The following is a 19,199-nucleotide window of genomic DNA, read 5'->3' as shown; positions in this document are numbered from 1 at the left end:
TCCATAAATATGTGTGTACATATATACACACATACACATGTTTAATATTATATTTTAATAATTATTTATATTATATCAATAAGTATATTAATATATAATTAATAACTAATAAATATGATATTTCATCATATTAAATCTATTTAAATATAAATATTTTAAATAATAAAATATTCGTCCATCTCTCTATAAAATCACCGGCCTGAACTGAAACTCCTTTCACCCATTTCCCCGGAGCTGGGACCAGGAGCCTGGGGTTGGAGGCTGAGCCACTCTTGAAGCAGGGAGGAAAGGCTGCAGGGGAAAAACACCCAAAATGCAGATAAAGCCAAAGTCATTTATATTTAAGAATTAGAGCAGTGTTAATTGCCTAATTACAGCTGAAGCTAGTACTACATGCATTTGTAGTATGCAAAGTAGGTAGTGTAGTGTCTAATAAACATATGAATGAAGTAATCAATGGGAGAAGCATCTAAGAGTAAAAAATGTTAAGTAAAGATAATCTAGGAGTAAGATTTTGCTTCAGGTAATTAGGAGTGAACTATGTTTTCAAGTTGCCTTAAACACAACGTAATTTACAGTATTTAGAAGTCAGACTTTTGGCAGATCCACCCTCTAAAATAAAGCCCTGAGCAAAGCAGCATGACTCCCCCAGCCAAACACAACTTAGCACAAAGACTCCATCCTCAACTTCCTTACATAGAAGAGAAGTCACAGTAAATCCAGTTATCTGATTTCTCAACTCATAAAAAAAGGAAGAGGAGGAGCTGATAGACAGGAGCATAATGACGTGGAAGAGGTGACAACTGACAGCCTGACCTCTACAAAAGACAGGAAAAAACCAGACTCTGGACTGTGTTAAGGCACGGGGTACTAATGAGTGTACGGAATGGTACTCCTACATCCTCAGGAGAGGGTTACTCCTGGCTGCGTAGTCGTTGTTCAATCAACGTAGCGAGTGCTTGATGTATTTAAGGAAAGACTGAATAAAAATTACAAAAATAAAAAGGGTTCTGGTATTTGACGTAATAAAGTCCAGTAAGCTAAATATTCACCCATGAGAACACCTAATTTCCTAACCAATGTCAAATAAAGGAGCCATTACTTTATTTTCAAGTCGTTCTTCCTAAAAGAAACTATTTGAATGCTATCAAAGATTGTCTGCTAAAAAACTAATGGACTCCCCTCTGAAATCCCTTAGCGAATATTTGAGGGGTGTGTATGAGGGGCAGCTTGTGTTTGTTCTCCCTTGTCTACTGTTTTCTGTTTCCTTTAGGCCTGTCTGCAGGCAGAGGGCCAGTAGACAGCTGCTCTGATTCCTCAAAGAGACCAAACTCAACTGTGTTCACGCCTTCTTGCTGTTGCAACAAGGGGCTTTAAATTTTGAAGATGAGACTATTTCTTCAGTTGTGCCCCTCTACTGATTTTCCTTATCAAGCAATCATCAGAATCACTTATTTCCTTGTCACCCTGTATAAAATCATTTTATTCATTTAAATGTCATGCTGTTTGTTCCCAGATTTTTATTTTGTCTCAGTTGACTAAAAAGATACTTGAATAGACAGTTTGTTATTAATAATCAACAACCATGCAGTCAGTTCAAATTAGCCTGTGGTAATCTAAATTAGGAGAAAGAAGAGAAAAAAGAAAAAAAGAGAAAGGAGGAATTTTTGGTTTATGCTTGAAAGAAATACTAAGATACTGCAAATCAGTCAAAGCGAATCATCTGTCTGTCTACCAGCATGCCTAATGTTTCACTGCCTATCTATAATGAAGAGAAAAGTAACTAATGTAGGAAACAGTTTTGTTATAAACTGTGCATAATTTTGACTGTTTTAATAATGAAATTGACATAATTTTCTTTCTTTACTATGAACTTATAACTGGAAGGAAAAAGGCAAGTCGTGTCCACAGCTAGCTGACTCTTCACATGAAGACTGATAAGAATAAATTTCATTTTAAATAGATGTCATTTCACAAGTTCTATGATTAAATATTTACACGAGCTTTCTTCAGTCAAAAATGAATGAACCAGATGAACTTCTGTTTGATCCTCTCCTCCACAGGATAAATATTCCTTTTACTAATACTTTGAGAGTGCCTATTTGGCAAGGGTGAATTGAGGAGTGGGGCAGCTGTTGGGGGTGGGTGACATTTGCTCTGTTTCAAGAACAGCCATCATCTGGCCTTTGGCGATTTTAGCAGTTCGCAGTCCTGCCCACCTTCCAGCAGTGGGCACCTGGACACCAGCTCCAGCAGGATTACCTTTCACTACACGGGACACCTCGGTCAAACCACGGACCTGCAAAGCTCTGTTCACCATCATGCATCATAAAGCTTGAACATCATAACAATCTCTGATTATTTATTGGTATGCAATGCACACAGGAACTTGAAACAACATGAAAATGCAATCTGGAGTAAGAATCTACAAATCCAAACATTTTATGAGGTCAGCACTTATAATTTTCAAGAACAAAGTCATTGCAGAGGTTTTGATTATTGTCAAAATTAATGAGAACGAAGGTGAGTCACAGGTTAAATTTGCCTTAAAGGTAAGCCCACAAAATTTCGCAGGCAAAAAATTGTGGTTAAAGGTACCTAGTCTTTGAACGTCATGGGTCAAAACAGTTTAAACACAACTTTAACGACAAAAGGTCTCAACTGGTTAATCAGAAATGAGAGGTGCGCAGGGCATTTTATACTGTTTTCAATTTGCTGACACCACATCATTCTGTGCTTGCTAGTGAGCAGGCGTAATCCTCAATGGCATTAAGATGAAGCGGCTGAGCACAAAACGACGGGCACATCAAGTAATGATTTTATTCTTTGTGTCATTTTTCTTTCAAGTGGAAGATTCCCAACACTCTCTGCTTCTGACAGTGTTTATAAACACAACTCTGAGAAGCATCTGGACGTAAAAAAATAAGTCTTTCCAACAAACTGTGATAGACAGTCACCCAGATGAGTCCTCATCCAGCAGACATGGATTTGGAAGCACTTTTAAGACCTAGTTCCCACAAAAATAAAACTCAAAAATTGCCCAAATTGCTGGGTTTGATCTCCATCAAAGAAAAACAATGTATAACCCAAGATTTACCATAATCGGCTATACTAACAACTCTGTTCTGGGAATATTGAGAAAACATTAACATCGGAAAAGAAGGCTCAGAGTCAGATATGTGCACTAGGCTAAAATCATCTTCATGATAGCATTTCATTTTAACATATAAACACTATACCCCTCGTAACAAACCTTATAACCTACAATTAAAGGCAACATCTTTAATGCCTTACAATAAAATAACGTAGCTGTTAAAGCAAAGAGGACATGACACTTCATCTTTTACTCCCTAAAATTTGCCATGAGTTTTAAAATTCAGCATTCACGTCATATCTGTATTCTACAATTCTGATGGCTTTTTCCTAAAGGGATCCTAAGTCTTTCTACAGCACATACAGCAAACCGCTAAGCTAAAGCATGACCTTAGTGCTTACTGGATAAACAATAATAATAAACTACATAATTCATACTTAAGTAAGTCTTCTTCCTCTCACCCACCCCAAAACTACTCTACCACTAGTTTTTCCTTGTAATATTACTAAGTGTAGACGTCTACTACGTGATGATAACATATATTCCATCCATTTGCTTGTTGTTTTTCTTTTAAGTTGACTTGTTTTCCTGCCAAGGCAAAATATACTGCAATATAAAACCAGAAATGTGGCAATGATTACATGCTTTTAAATTATAAATCATTGGTTGTTCTGTACATTTGACACCTTCCTAACGGGGATTTAAGATAATAGAATTTAACTCTAAATTAACAACAGTTAGATAAATACCGTAACAAAATAACAAAGTCTGCTTCAATAAAAGTGGAATCGTAATCTGAGGATAAATTTCAGTCAGTTTATTGCTTCCCCTGTTAATCTTTCACCTTCTAAAATGCATTTTACAACTAAAAGTGAGAAAGAACTTAGGTTAACAACTCTCTACTTTGTGACACGTTAACTTTTATGGAACATGTTTATTCCCCGTGTTCCGTCCTGCTCCCCACCACACCTCGAACACACAAGTTCAGCTGAGAAAACTCAATCTAAAATAGAACGTTCTGAGATGCCTATGAGGCCAAATGGGCTGTAGGAAATGCCTGTGTGGACAGCATCCTGGTACTCATGTCCATTTTTATGAGGTGCAGTGTCATACTCCCTGAGGCCCACCCAGCTGCAGACCTTTAAAAAGGTAAAGCACACACAACATTGCCCCCAACCCCCTTCCCAGGTGGCATCAGTCCTCCAACACGTAGGCCACTTTACGGCACTCCTCCAGGGCCTTCCAGGCATGAAACCTCAAGGAAGGACCCTTCTCTCAGGAAGACACAAAAGAAAACCTATTCAACTAACAGGTAATGGACGCCCACTGAGTGCAAGATGTTGCACTCCACACATAAGGATAGGAGGATGAAACGGACACTGAGCACGGACCAGCGAGGGAGACAGAAACATAAACAAATCATCACACCTGCCAGCGAAGGCAGCACAGACAATAAGAAATACTCACAACGTTCTACAAGAGTTCTGAGGAGTTGGCAAGATCAGAGAAGGCATTGTGCAAGAGATGACAGCTGAAAAGGCCCTAAAAGGATGGGTAGGAATTGGAGGGATAAATAGAGTGGACTCTAAATAGGTGAGGAAAGAGGGGACACTACAGCATGAGGGAGGCAAGTCTCAGACATCCGTTCCTTCCGTCGATTCATATCTTAAGCTTATTCCACTCCATGTCCTGAAGTGATTCATATCCAAAAATCATTCAGTTGATAAATGCTTACTGAACACTATGCAGTCACAGGCACAGTTCTAGGTGTTGAGGATACACTGTGAACAAGACAGGCAAGGTCACTGCTCTCATGGAGCTTATTTTCCAGTGAAGAAGATAGACAAAGAGATCCATAAATAAATATAAAGGTTAATGTCAGGTAGTGATAAGTACAAGAAGAAAAATAAAGCAGGGTAAGGGCACAGTGATTTAGGGGGGTTTCTATAAGAGTGCTCAATGAGAATGTGATATGTGAACAGAGACCTGAATCAAGTGAGAAAAGAAGTTATTCAACAGAAGAAAGATGGAAAAGCATGTGCAAAGGCCCTGAGGCACAACAGTTTGGCACAGTTTGAATAGTCAGCCAGTTACAAGACTAGCTAGAAGACGAATGCGGCTGGAGTAGAACACTGAAGCAGAGACAGGTAAGAGATGCTGCTGGAAAGGTAAGCAGAGAGAAGAATGAGTGTTTCTCAATAAGAACACTACTGTCATTTGGGGCAGGATAACATGGTCTTGCTCCTGCCTAGCATCATAGCCCTTGAGACACTGAATGCCAATAGTACCATCCTTGTAACAATCAAAGGAGCCACCACACATTTCCCAACACTCCTACGGGTGACAGAAAGGGAGCAGTACCTCCCACTGAGAACCACTGAACCAGATTCTGAATGGTCTTGTTGTCATAAATAGTTGATACGATTTTGTTCTAAGTGGAAGGGAGAAGCCACTAGAGAGTTGTGAACAGAGGAAATGGCATATTGTCTATTTCTACAGAGCGATGATCTGAATTTTATTTTTAAAAGATGTCTCTGCCAATTGCATGAAAAACTGACTCTAGGATATAAAAGCAGCCTCAGGGTAACCAGGTACAAGGCTATTGCAGGAATCCAGGAGACTACGACAGCTTGACTGGGGAGGTTACAGCAGAGGTGCTGAAAAGTAGCAAGATTAGGCGTATTTTGAAGACAGAGCCAACAGAATTTGCTTAATGCGGCTTCACCCAGCTGGAACAGCGTACTGAAGGGGGAAGTCAAAGATGAGGTTGGAACGGGAAATTGGGGCCGATCACTGAGGGCCTAGAGAGCCAGCCCAAGATATACAGTCTCATTCCGTAGGGAACAAGGTGCCAAAGGAGGGCTTCACCATGCTCTGAGCAGAGTAACCCCAGAGCAGTGTGCAGACTAAATGGGAAAGAGGAGAGACCGAGAAGAGGGAGCCCAGTTACCGCAGCCCCTGGGGGTACAGGGGGCAGGCTCTGCGCACCGATGAATCCAAAACACATGACAAAGACAAAGGGAGTGCCAGTAAAGGACTGGCTGACCCTGAGTGCACCCTGGGTGACAGAGGGAGGACAGGGCCATGAACAAAGCTAGGCATCAGGGAAAGAGGACAGGAATCGAGAAGAAAGGGAGGTGTGCTTCCAGCTTCCGCTTCAGACATGCTGGGTTTGAGTGCCGGCCAACCTCACAGAGAAGAAAGTCAGCTGACTGTGTAGGACTGTGCACTCAGGCACCAGTTAGGGCTGGAGATCACCAGGAGTCATCAGCAAGGTGGTGACCGCTAAAGTCACAAGACTGAACTGGGGTCAGCCCCAGAGAGGTCAGAGAGAAAACCCTGGAGAGAATGCCAGGCACAGGAGAAAGGAAAGGGGCAGTTTCAAGAACCCAGTTGTGTGCAAGAAGGTCAAATGCACAGATGTAAAGAATAAACACTGAGAAAAAGCCAAAGGATTTTGTGACTAAGAAGAATCAGGAACTGTCAAGAGGGCACTTTCATCAAGAGAGAAGGGCGACTGCAGAGTGCTAAAGGAAGTGAGTCAGTCTAGGAAATGCAGCCCGGTGTACACTGCCTGCCAAGGCCTGGTCATAAAAGGAAGGACCCAAAAGGTTGGTGGCATGAGGGAGCAGCAGTGTGGAGAGGAGGTGGTGTGACTGAATGTACGTGTGGGTGTCTGGGTGTGTGTCTTAAGGGGGAGAAGTAATTTGAGGAGTTCAAAGAGAAGAATCCAGTGGAAAGGGAGAGACTGAAATTGCAGAATGACAGCATCTACTAAGGAACAGGATAAGAGAAGAGATGGGCGGAGACACGTTAGTGTCGGAGAGGAGAAGGGACACGCCTTCCTCTGGCAGACAAGGGAAGACGGTCAGGCCGTGACCCACAGTGGCTGCCATGTTGCTGACAGCCCCTCTGAATAAAACAGACTGGAGTCAAGAGTACGTGACACTATGCAGTGACCCATGAGACAAGGAATAAAGCTATATATAGCAACACACTTCGGATAATCACTTTCAGGAGAAACAATATTCTGACTAATGCCATTATTCTAGTTAATGTCGTGACATCAGAACAACCAAATGTTGTGACTCATAGTTTGTCTCTTTTGTTTAGTGCTCTTAATGTGAATGAAAGAGGTGGGTGGTTAAAGTGCCTTTGGTAAGTGAATGAAGAAGAACCTTCCAGACAACAGAAAACATGCCATATATAAAAGAGTATATTTTGTTTCTGAAATTAATTTAAACTCCTACTTGGTTTGCCTTTCTCAATCACTTGACATTTACCATTCAGTTTTAAATTCATAAATCAAAAGGATTGTGCTTTTTACCGCACTTGTCGTGTCTGTATATCAAGTTTTTTACGGGTCACTGTAACACCACCATTCCATAGCAGTGAAAAGCAAAAAATAAAGAACGCTATAACAAGGAAAAATATGATGGAACTTGACTAAAAAAGGAGCAGGAAAGAACAGAGAACATAGACTCAGTAATTAATGAGATAATGAACCATAGCTCTTGCTAACCTGCTTTAACCACCGCTCCCTCCAAAAAAGGGAGGACAGAAAAAGCATAAGCCAGCAGCAAATGTCTTTAGGTCAGGAGCTATTTAAATAATTGGCTAAGATGCACCATCAATTTTACAGGAAACTACTGTAGATAATGAAATATATCTTTGTAACTGTATTTCGTACTGTATGCCAAAACTATCAGTGAAGCTAAAGTCTTATAATAACTGTGATTGGGTGATGAATTGAATGAGTTAAAACAACATTAGTTGCCCCTAATTCTAAACATAAGTTGTACTACCTCAACGACCAAACTGGTTTTAAAAATACATAAAAAAGAATCGAGACGTCAATTAATTCCAATTACAAAATGATAAGAATAAGAAAGAACAAATACAACAGAATATAACATTAATCAATAACCTATTTTCAAAAAACTCTAAATTTATTAAACACTAAAAAGATTTGAAATGGTAAATGGAAACAAAGAACTATTCCCTATTTGACATATTTCAAAAACGTTCCTCTCGAATAAACTATATCTGTCACCAAATAGTTCATCTTTCACTGATAGGTATATGGCAAATGATTCATGGAGACCATACACGGCAACAAAAATATGTGGTTTTCTTAACAGGTGTCAGGTGTCAAGTTGGAATTTATGCTCTACAGCTTGTAATGGAGCCCACAGCAACATAATGTTTCTTTTAAAATCTGAATTAGCATTTTATATTCTCAAGCAACATTTGGCAGGGGTAGCTGGGATCCCTGGGTGTTGCGTAATATCCACACATTATTTATTTTACTATACTACCATATTGATCTATAATTACTCTCCGTGTGTGCCTTTTTCCACTAGTGGACTGGAAACAATGAGAGTAGAGAGACTCCACAGCCCTGGCAGCACCACAGTGCCCATCGAGACAGACCCAGGCACTTTTAAGAGGACTGTCAAAGGGCAGTGGGTGAGCTATACCAGAATTTCCCACAGGGAAACAGACCATCCCAGGACCCTGGAGCAGAATCTACTGCATTTCCAAATGCTTCAATGCAGGAAACTCATAAGGAAAACTTTTAAAAAATAATGCCACAAGAGTGAATAAAGGAAAGTCCATAAATCCTGTAGTCATGAAGTGATTCTGAATCCCAAATGCCTGATTTGAACTTTACTGAGGATTTTACTTCCTGTAAAAGTCACATAATGCCCTTTCAAATCTTGTCTTTCTTCAACAAGTTGTCTCACTCTTCCACTTTTTAAACTGTTTCCAGGAGCAGTAAGCAGATCATCATGAATACAAATGCTAAACGTATACTTTCCATAAGAACTAAAAATCTGCACTAGACAATACTGGCTGTAAAATCGGGTGATCATCAAATAAGGCAGTCCACCTAAACAGATTTCAGCATACAGGTGTGTTAGTTTTCTATGGCTGCTGTAGCAAATTACTACAAACGTCGTGGCTTAAAGCGACACAAATTTGTTATACCACAGTTCTGGAAGTCGAAGTCTAAAATGGGTCTCACTGAGCTAAAATTAAGGTGTCAGCAGGACTGCATTCCTTTCTGAACGCTCTGGGAAGAATCCATTCTCTTGCCTTTACCAGCTTATACAGGTTGCCTGCATTCTTTGGCTCATGGGTCCTCCTTCCATCTTCAAAGCCAGCAACAGCGGGTTAAGTCTTTCTCACCTGGCATCTCTCTACCTTCTTCTCTGCTCCCCTCTTCCACTACTAAAGGCCCATGTGATTATACCAGACCCATCTAAATACTCTAGGATCATCTCCTCATCTCAAGGGCAGCTGATTAGCAATCTTAAGCTCCGTTTGCCATGTAACAACATATTCACAGGTTACAGGGAGAGAATGTGGACACACTTGGGGGAAGCGGACATTATTCCACCTGCCACAATTTGTAATCATCTATTAGTACATACACCATTTCAGTTTTTCATACAGACACATACACACTATATCTACACTCAAAAAAATTGTTTGAATTTCCCTGTCCTACTTTAGGAATTCTAGACTAACTCTGCTGAATAGTTCCACAAACATCTCTTATAACTTTACAGTGTTAAAATCTTATTTTTTAAAAAAATCTGCTCTTGAAAGAAATTCCAGATGGTTCCAAGAGTGCAAACCAAAAAATGTCTTACTTTGATTAAAAATAATAATAATAAAAGCACCACCAGAAGAGCTCTCTTAGGTTCACAAATGGTTTGGTATCTACCATAATTCCATTTCAGGGCTTATTCTAGAAAAGGCCTTAAGGCTCCTGTCCATAGTTATAATTCATTCTGCTATAGGCAAGTTGACCTATGGCTACACTTTTCTTAAGTCAATTTTACTTTATCTCAAAAGAGTGAGTTTTTCCAGAAACTCTCAAGGTCTCCAGTTAACCAAAGATATCTGAACTCTGTCTCAACTGTCACTGCTTTCCAATAAAAATAAATCATGATTTTAATTCCAACCTCGGTTGTGGGAAAATGGACTCATCCTTACATTCTCCTTCTTTTATTAAATGAAGAGACTTACATAGAATAATTAAAATATTTGAATTTAATTAAGAATGCTGCTTTTGTCAACCTCAGTTCAATCCTCTAATACTTCTGCTGGCCACTTTCTTTAAACAATTATCAAAGGAACAATTTCTGAATCTTCAAAACAGCAACTTAAACAGTAATAATTTATTCTAAAATACATGACCCTTTTGTTCCCCAAACTGACTGTGTTCCTTGGCACACTTGGAAATGTGTACTGGTGTACCTCAAAACAAAACAAAAAACCCTATTATGGTCACATACATTTGGGAAAGGATGTATACTATACTCTCCTTTTAGAAGATTACAATGAACATTCACTGTTTAAAACTCTTAACAAGTCCCAAAGCACTGAAATTTCTAACTGTTCAGCATCATTGTTTTCAGAAGGTTTTCCTAACACCCCTCTAAATATCCTGGGTTGAGGCGGAAGAGTGACAAGAGAAAGCTAATGTAGAGAGTAACTCCACAGAGCATTACTTACTGAGCACTGAAAGCATTCTCTTCACAGCTGGGAACAAAACCAACCCCTGAGAGTTTATAAGATATATGTGCAAACGTCAAATGTAGAATCAAGGCCAAATTGCAACTATGAGTAAGATTTACTTGAAACAACAAATATAAAAATGTACTGTAACCTCTAATTGTACTTACATGGATGGATCATTTAAAAGAAAAAAATGTTTAACTCAATATGACTTTAAATGAACCAAATCTAAACAAACCATACCATGTTTATAGTCAAAATGTATCTCATTCAAAATGCTGGCCCTCAAATAGAGCCATCGATGTTTCATCCACTCTATCTAAGCAACAGATTAATAAAAGGCATTTCAAACGTTTCTTTTCTTCATCCACTGAGTTAATAAAAAATAATTTTCAACTGTCACTTTATTGCAGCATGGTAGAATTAAGTACAAATTTAAACTACTATTTGGTAATCTTTAGTCAAGCACCAAATTTTATAAAAAGCAAACTGCTTATTCAAAAATGATCATGGAACAACTCAAAATGCAGAGCAAGAAGGATGAGAAATATCTCGCCGGCCAATGGATTATTTTAATTCTCTCACTATATGAAACTCAAACTTTTCATTTTTAGGAAAGGGAAACTATAACTTCAGGAGACAGCAATACAGAAATATTTTGTCATATAGACTAGTGTCCATTTACTCAGCCAACTGTTGCTGGCTGTCTCAACTGGGAGAGATGCTTTTACAGAACTGGCTGTGCTCGAGCCTTCTTTGAGCTGCTTTAGATCCGAAACGCACTTGGCTATTGTCTCCTTTTCCTGCTGTGAGGAGATGCTCTGTACCACGTGATTCTCCACCCACTTTATCATGTGCTCTTGTTCCTTCAACGCATCATATTCTGCAGGGAGATATGATAGTCTAGGCAATTCTTTACTTCCTGTGTACTCCAGGCAGCGTTCCTAGTGAGCACCCTCTGAGGCCATAGCAATGTTATTCCTCTGGAGATCAAAAAGGTAATGGAGCTTTTGAACCAGTGCCTGCTGTGACTTCTCCAGATCAGTCGCAGCCTGGATGTGTTTGATGGAAGCCTGCTTCACCTCTTGTAGTTGGGCCATTTTTTTTTTCAACATGTTTCTCAGCAAATTCTCCAATAGAGGCACCATATTTTTTAATTACTTAAGACAAGAAACTCTATTGTTGATATGGCAGAGATGGTCTCTGGAGTAATCACATATATTTCTTTGGAGAGAAAATATAAGACAAGCCCAGTTCTGAGCATATAGGGTCCTGTTGTACCGGTTTTAGGATAAAGAAACTGGAAGAATTCCTGAGGGATCGGCCCCAAAAGAACTTTTCCTCCATATTCAGGAAGACGTGGTACAGCAGCAAGACTTGGCTGCCCCGTGTGAAAGATCCTTGTTGCCTGCAATACCCCTGGACCAAGAAGGGCTGTGTTCCTCAGAGGTGGCTGCTGTGGTGGCAGCAGAAAGTACCATGTGGGACAGCATGCTCAGCAAGGGTCCAGGCACCAGTATAAGCGTCCCAGTGACCAGGACAGGAGAATCTGTCAGGGACAGGAACAAGATGGTGGCTCCAGAAAATTTCTTTTAAATGGTTTTCACCTGTTTTTCAATAAAATTCTACAAATATTTCCAATCTAAATTAAAAATCTCAACTTTAAGCTTAAAATAGTAAGTATTAATTATTCAAATATTACTGACTTCCCTTTTTTAAAAAATGCTCTAAAGATGAGATACACTTCTTTAAGTTTATGGATGTTAAGTAAAAACAATATACTAGGCTCAAGAGGTTGACAAACAGTGTCTTTGACTGTCCTGTCCCTGTGAGGTGGTAAGATCCAGTGTAAAAGCCACAAGCACTGGGGCCTGGGGTGGGATCCCAGCTCTGCCTCGCAGCAGCTGTGTGCCCTGGGCTTACTTACCTGCTCAGTCCCACGTGTCTTCATTTATAAATGGGAGAGGGTAATAACACCTATCTCATGGGGTTGTTATGAGAATTAACTGAGTTAATATGCCAAGCACTTAACATAGTACTGGCACGTGGGCATTCAAGGAATGTGTCCCGTTTCTATATTATGGTTGCTTTTACTACAGTCTATCTAATGTTTTACTGCCCCACATTTGTTATTCATAAATAAAAAGGAAAATAAATTTCTCTTACACTCAAGATTCTAAACTGCCAAGACTGGATTTGCCCCGAGCTGTGACAGGATACTTACTCCTCCACTAACTACCCACCACCACCAAAACACCCATTTCTATTCCCATCAGAGTCCTGGACAATCAATGCCTTTTTCTACTTCTGCCTGAACCATTTCTCTTCAATTACTGATTCATTCAACTATATTCATCAAATACCTACTACACGTCAGGCACTGTTTGACATTGGAAATACAAAGATATATAGATATCAGGTCCTGTTTTTAAAATCCTATTAGTCTAGAAGAAACATGAAAAAAAAATATTTCAACAGTTTAAAAAATTCTAGAATGGAAATATATCCAAGACACAGTAGTGTACTGGCAAAAAAGAAGGCCTGAGTGCCAGGCCAGGGAGCTGGTCAGGTGGTCAAAGAGGGTAGAGGTGATGGCCTGCACAAAGGCAGATATGCAGCGACTGGTTCAGAGTACCCTAAATACTGGACGGCCAGTGAGGGCGCTTGTAAAGACCTGTAAGGCGAGAGTAAGTGGATGGCTCTTGTAGACTGTGCTAAAATTTTGGCACTTTATTCTCTATTCAATAGAGGGTTCTGAAGAGATTTACACAGGAGAGTGAGTGTTTAGATTCACATTTAGGAAGATCACTATAGCAACGTGGAGAACAAAACAGTGGAGGTAGAAACTAGAAAATACAGCTAGACCAAGTCATCGAGCTTCATGATTTCCATAGTGCCTTCAAAATTCATTCATTCTTACAATGATTTTATTTTAGGTGGGCATTATTACCCCTACTGAATGTCGGAAACTGACCTTCAACAGGATCCAAAGACTAGCCCAAGGTCAGATAATAATGATGAAATAATAGCTAAAATGGACCCTTGAATCCAGGTCTTCTCACTCCACTGACCCTTTTTCCTCAACCCCTTGAAGTTAAAATAAAAGGCAAACTTTGGTCATATCACATCCTAGAGTAGCAGGGGAGCTGGTTTAGCCAGGGCAAATGAACTGAACCTGACTAAGATGCTTTCTGATTGAAACAACATAGTACCTACATCATAGCTATTTAAAATGAAGTTGATTCAGTAAATTTTTATAAACTGTGCTTTAGTCCTGAAAGTTGGCTGCTACTAGATATTTTTTACCCTTCTTTGGTGATATGCTCAAACACCCAAATAAGATTCATGCCCATCAAACTTAAATTAAGCAGGACTTTAGTTTAATCCCTAAACTCCAAACATGATATAATTTACAAATCTGACCAATGGTAGAAACTGCCAGGTTGTAAATATTAAGTCTTAATATGTAGCAGATTATAATAAAACTCTGATTTACTCAAAATAGTTGGTAAATGGGATGTTCTAGTTAATTTAATATTCTGATTATCTGGAAGTTAACAGGTAGTCTATATATCGTAGAAGAATTAACTAATTTTCAAAAAATTAGAATAAAGTAATTTAAAATTAAAACCATACTGAGTATGATTATTCATCAGTCTTCATTTTAACAACTACTGATAACTAACATTTATTGAAAGCTTACCATGCGGCAGGTAGTCTTCTAAGTTTTTTTAATCTATTAACTCATTGCATTACACTTTTCCTCATTAACTCATTGGTAAACAAGAATTGTCATTTTAAGTCATGAAAAATAAATCTACTTATTTTAGTTTCTTTTTTTTTTTTTTTGGTGGTTTGGCTTCTGGAAAAGTGAAAGCTATATTTCACCACAATAATTCATTGACTGATTTTCTTCATAGCCTCCAGATAATGAGCAGCGTAATCAGCAAACCACCTCCCTCTACCCTATTATTTCACAGAACCATTACTCTTTCTTACTTGTCAGCTCTGTCCTTACAAGCTGACATTTCATTAAGAGACGTAATTGAAAATCTAGCTTTCAGGTAACTCTGAGGGTCTTCCTTCCCCCTCAATTTCTCTATTTCTACCCCTGCCCCAGAGCAGCCGTAAAACATATTCTGTCCCTGCCAGTTACCATCTGCTTCCCCATCAGGTACTCCAACTCTTCTCCAACTGTCATTCTGATTCTCTGATTCTCTCTCTGTCCCTAAAGCTGAAAAGTACTCCTGGTTTGTTGTTCTTCTGTCCCCACCTCACTCTGCTAAACCTGTCCATTTAGTCCATCTGAACAACTCCCTGAGAAAACAATGTCCTCGTCCAAATTTACTCTAAAGCAGGGGTTCTCCTCTGGGTGCATTCCCTCCCCTGTCCCCACCAGAAAACATTTTGTAATGCCAAATTCTTTATTGCCCTACTGGTCAGGAGGAGGGAATTGGAGTGGAGTGTGCCACTGGCATCTAGTGGGTACATGTCAGGGATGCTGCTAAATATCCTACAGTGCACAGAACAAACCTGCACAGAAAAAGGATTATCTAGCCCAAAATGTCAATGGTGTGAGGTTGAGAAACCCTGATCTAGAATATGATCTCAGATCAAGTACCACAATCTTCCACTTCTCACAGGAAGCAAATTAACACGTAACTTCCAATATACTGCCACAGTGGTTAAAGAACATAGTTTGGGGGAAGAACATTTACTACACCTACACAGAGATATCCTAATAGCTGCTTTCACGGGTGAGGATGAATTAACACACTTTGAACACTAGACTTCTCATTTAATAGACTTTGCTCTACCTCCCAGCACAGCTTTGCTAGAATGAGCTGCCTGGCAGTGTTTGGAAATAGCCTCATGCTATTTCCAATAGGTCATTACAAGGAGACTGACTACAACAGGAATCTACCTGCACTCTCAGGATTCCTTCTAATTCAAGCAATCCCCAGTAAATTGATTTCTGTTTCTAACTCCGAGTTTCTCAACCTTGGTACAAGTGACATTGGGACCTGATCATTCTTCGTTGGGGAAGGTGGCCTGTCCAGTGCATTGTAGGATGTTTAGCAACATCTCTGGCCTCTGCTCTAACTAGATGACAGTAGGGCCACCTCCTCCAGTTCAGTATGACAAATGTCTCCAGACATTGCCAGATGTCCCCTGGGGGACAAAATCACTCCCAAGCCCCCACTGACAACCACTGTTCTAGAGCTCAAAAAAATCCTCTAAGTCTTCCACATCTCGATTTTCATATATTAGGTTTGCTGGGTACAAACATATTTAATAACTAAATTAATAAGTTCTTTTACGTTGAGATTCTCAAAACAGGATTCCTTCTATAATCCCACTGTGGAAAACAAGACTTAGTATAACACTTCTCTAATTCTTAATGAACACAAACGGAAATTTATAAACACTGAACTGTACCCAAGCATTATGATTGTCTCGTTTACACAGTAACAGTGATATCCTTGTAGCCTAACCTGGTCATCAAACATTTTTGCTTATAGTTAAGTTTGTAGAGATGTCACTTACTCTGTGGCATGACAAAATTCATAATAAAAAATAGTTGCTAACATTTATTCAATATTTACTATGAATTTCATACTTGCTATTTAATACCAATACACACACAATTTTAAAAATCCCTTTCAATGATACAGTAACTCTATATGATAGGTGCTATTACTATTCCCATTTAAATATGAGGCAGTTAAAGCATAGAGCAGTTAAGTAACTCACCCAAGGTCACACAGGTAATCTGTTACAGAGCTGGCATTCCAATCCAAGCAGCCTAACTCCAGAATCCATGTTCTTACCTATCATGCTACACTCCTCCTCATATCATAGCATGCCATATTAATAATTACAAATCATGTAGTAAGGAGCAGATTATAGGTGAATTTTACTTAATTTCAATGACACGTCCTCTGCATCTTAAGTGACGAAACTGTTCTGGAAAATATATGCCTTAGGATATTTGCCATGCGTCTTCTTCAGTTATGGTCATTGTGCTCTAGGAATGGCACAGCCTGTGTAGCTGGACTGCCTGGATTCCAGTCCTGGCTGCACCACTGTGGTAATTATTAGGGCTGTTCACAAACAGTCCAATTCTTCTCTGCCCCTGGGCACATGGCAGGACTGCGCGTCCCTACTTCCTTTAAATGGAGTCATGGCCAAGTGACTTGGTTTGGACAACGAAATGTGAGAAGTAAAATGTGTCACTTCCAGGTGGAAGCTTTCAAAGCCAGAGCTTGACTCACCAGTTTCCTTCCTAGCAGTACGTGTTGAGAGGGAGCCTTTGTCAGCCTGGGTCTGTGAATAACTGCCATGAGTACAGTGCCGCTGGATCCCATCTGGACATGGATCATGACTGAGAAAGAAGTCTTTGCAGCATTCAGTCTCTCAAATTTATGGGTTGTTACTATACCATAGCTTAAGTATTCTAAAAGATACAGTTACTTATTAGCTGTACCACAAACAAGTTACTTAACCTCTCTGTGTCTATTTCCCATCTGTGAAATTGAGATAATAATAGCAACTACCTCATAGTGTTGCTGTGAGAATGAAACAAGTTAATACACGTAAAGCACTTAGAACATTGCCTGGCAAACAGCAAGAAGCTACTATTTATTCTAAATACTTCCATATAAGTTAACTCATCATCACTGTGGTCATGGGTCTCTACAATAGAGCAATGGATATGTGAATATGTATATTGTTTCTTATTATTCTAATAATACAATGCTAAATATGTAGACTCAAAAGCTAACGAATAATTTACTGACAGGCATAAAAACTGAGTAACAAAATCCAGGATCTCCTCTGCTACAAAACAAAGAGGAGAAAAAGAAAGAATATAGAAGAGAGATGACTGTATTTAACCAGCCCAATTTTTGCTTCTGCCTCATCCTCCGCCAGTAATACACATATAAACAAACACAAACACACATACACACATACGCTCTTCTCAATGAACAGATTTAATTTGCCAGCCAACTAGAAAGAGATTCATTGGAAGGAGCCAAAAATGTGGTGCCAACTGGCTGTGTGACATGCACAGTAATGTCTGCTAATGAACCGGCACCTGACGTCTAGTAGCCAGGAATAAAATAAGCAGAGAGAAAAGGAGTGGTGTGATGTGGAAAACCAACCTGGAATGTTCCTAGACACAGAGTGAAGGTGATTTGGTTGGGAAGAGGGTCATGCTTAACATCACAGAACATTTTAAAGAACATAACCATCCAAAAGTGATTCAGAACCATCACCAGGTGCTTCTTTACTCAAGAGAGAAGTAAAACTGACTGAGAGGAGACATAGTTGCATATGTCCAGAAGGTGGTTGCCCACATCAACAACTAGCAGGCTACAAATACTAGATTCTGAAGTCTTTACCAGATATAATTTTTGTGAAGAAAATAGAGGAGGACTATCTTAAAGGTTGAGAGAAGAACGAGAAGAACCACACTTACATATTGAAAAAATATCCTACTCTATCGAAAAGAAAAGAAAGAACCTAGTCTGGGGGCTGGTGTAATGTACATGTGGAGTTTCACATATTTTGTAATGCAGATTTGAATGATAAGGCCCCCAATGTGGCTCATGGGAGGGAACCATACATGCAACTGAGTCACATATAGAGTGAGGAAACGCAGTGATGAAACGCGGGAAGCTTGGTTATGGCGAGTAATGGAGTTTTGAAAAAATTAAGGAGCATGCCCTGAGACCAGAAAGGTCAGCAAGAAGATACAAGATAATGAAGATGAAGGTCAGACGGATATGTATTACTGATAAGGATTTAGTAATAAGACTGAAGAGAGAGAATACCCCATAGTCTTAATCAAGAAACAGGAAATAAGCTTATTCGAGACCTGTGGTTCTTACCATTTTTGGGTTACGCAGCCCTACAACAGTCTGAGGAAAGTGTGTGGACTCTCTCTCCAGAAAAAAAAAAAAAATTGATGTACACACAGAATTCTTCATACAAACTCAAAAGAAAGAAAAAAATATCAGGGGTTTCTGGATGCTCTAGATTTATGTGAAAGGTCAAGGAGAAGAAATGAGGAAATGGAATAGAAACTTCCTCTCCTAGGAACTAAAAGATGGGAAGTCAACATCAACAGTTTGACCTGAGATTGAACATCAGAACAAAGAGAAGAGCTGACTGGACTACACATCCTCTGTACGCCCTCGATCACCATTCCAAGACACATTTAGAAAAATGCTGCTCAAATATCGTACTTTTTTCTATACTATAATTGGCGAGAAATGACAACACTGAGGCTAAAGGTTAAAAAAAAAAGTTGAAAACTGAGAGTATCTCCAAGCTTGTCCAGAATTGGGACAGAAACCCAAGTCCAGCCTGCGCTGGTAAAATTCATCACAGCAGAGAGGAAAGGGGCCTCCCAGGTGTCCTGGGAGTGAAAAGGTAAGGGGAATTCCAAACCTGGCCAAAAGAAAGGAGGCCCCATAAACCGTTTTCACCACTATGAAGAAGACAGAATGTTAAGCTGTCATGGAGACTCTGCTGTCCTCCCAATGTACCAACACCACAAATCTACGGG

At 39.5% G+C, this 19,199-nt stretch overlaps 1 protein-coding gene and 1 pseudogene across 4 annotated transcripts in view; both read right to left on the bottom strand.

Moving 5' to 3' along the window:
- Positions 1 to 19,199, bottom strand: part of SH3RF1 (SH3 domain containing ring finger 1) — a 183,974-nt gene that overhangs the window by 136,110 nt on the left and 28,665 nt on the right. The window lies entirely within an intron of this gene.
- LOC139082051 (ATP synthase F(0) complex subunit B1, mitochondrial pseudogene) lies at positions 11,213 to 12,247 on the bottom strand (annotated as a pseudogene).

This window comes from Equus przewalskii, chromosome 2 (genome assembly GCF_037783145.1).
Source record: "Equus przewalskii isolate Varuska chromosome 2, EquPr2, whole genome shotgun sequence".
Taxonomy (NCBI): Eukaryota; Metazoa; Chordata; class Mammalia; order Perissodactyla; family Equidae; genus Equus; species Equus przewalskii.
The sequence above is the reverse complement of the archived record's forward strand: the minus strand, read 5'-3'. Positions and strand labels throughout refer to the sequence as shown.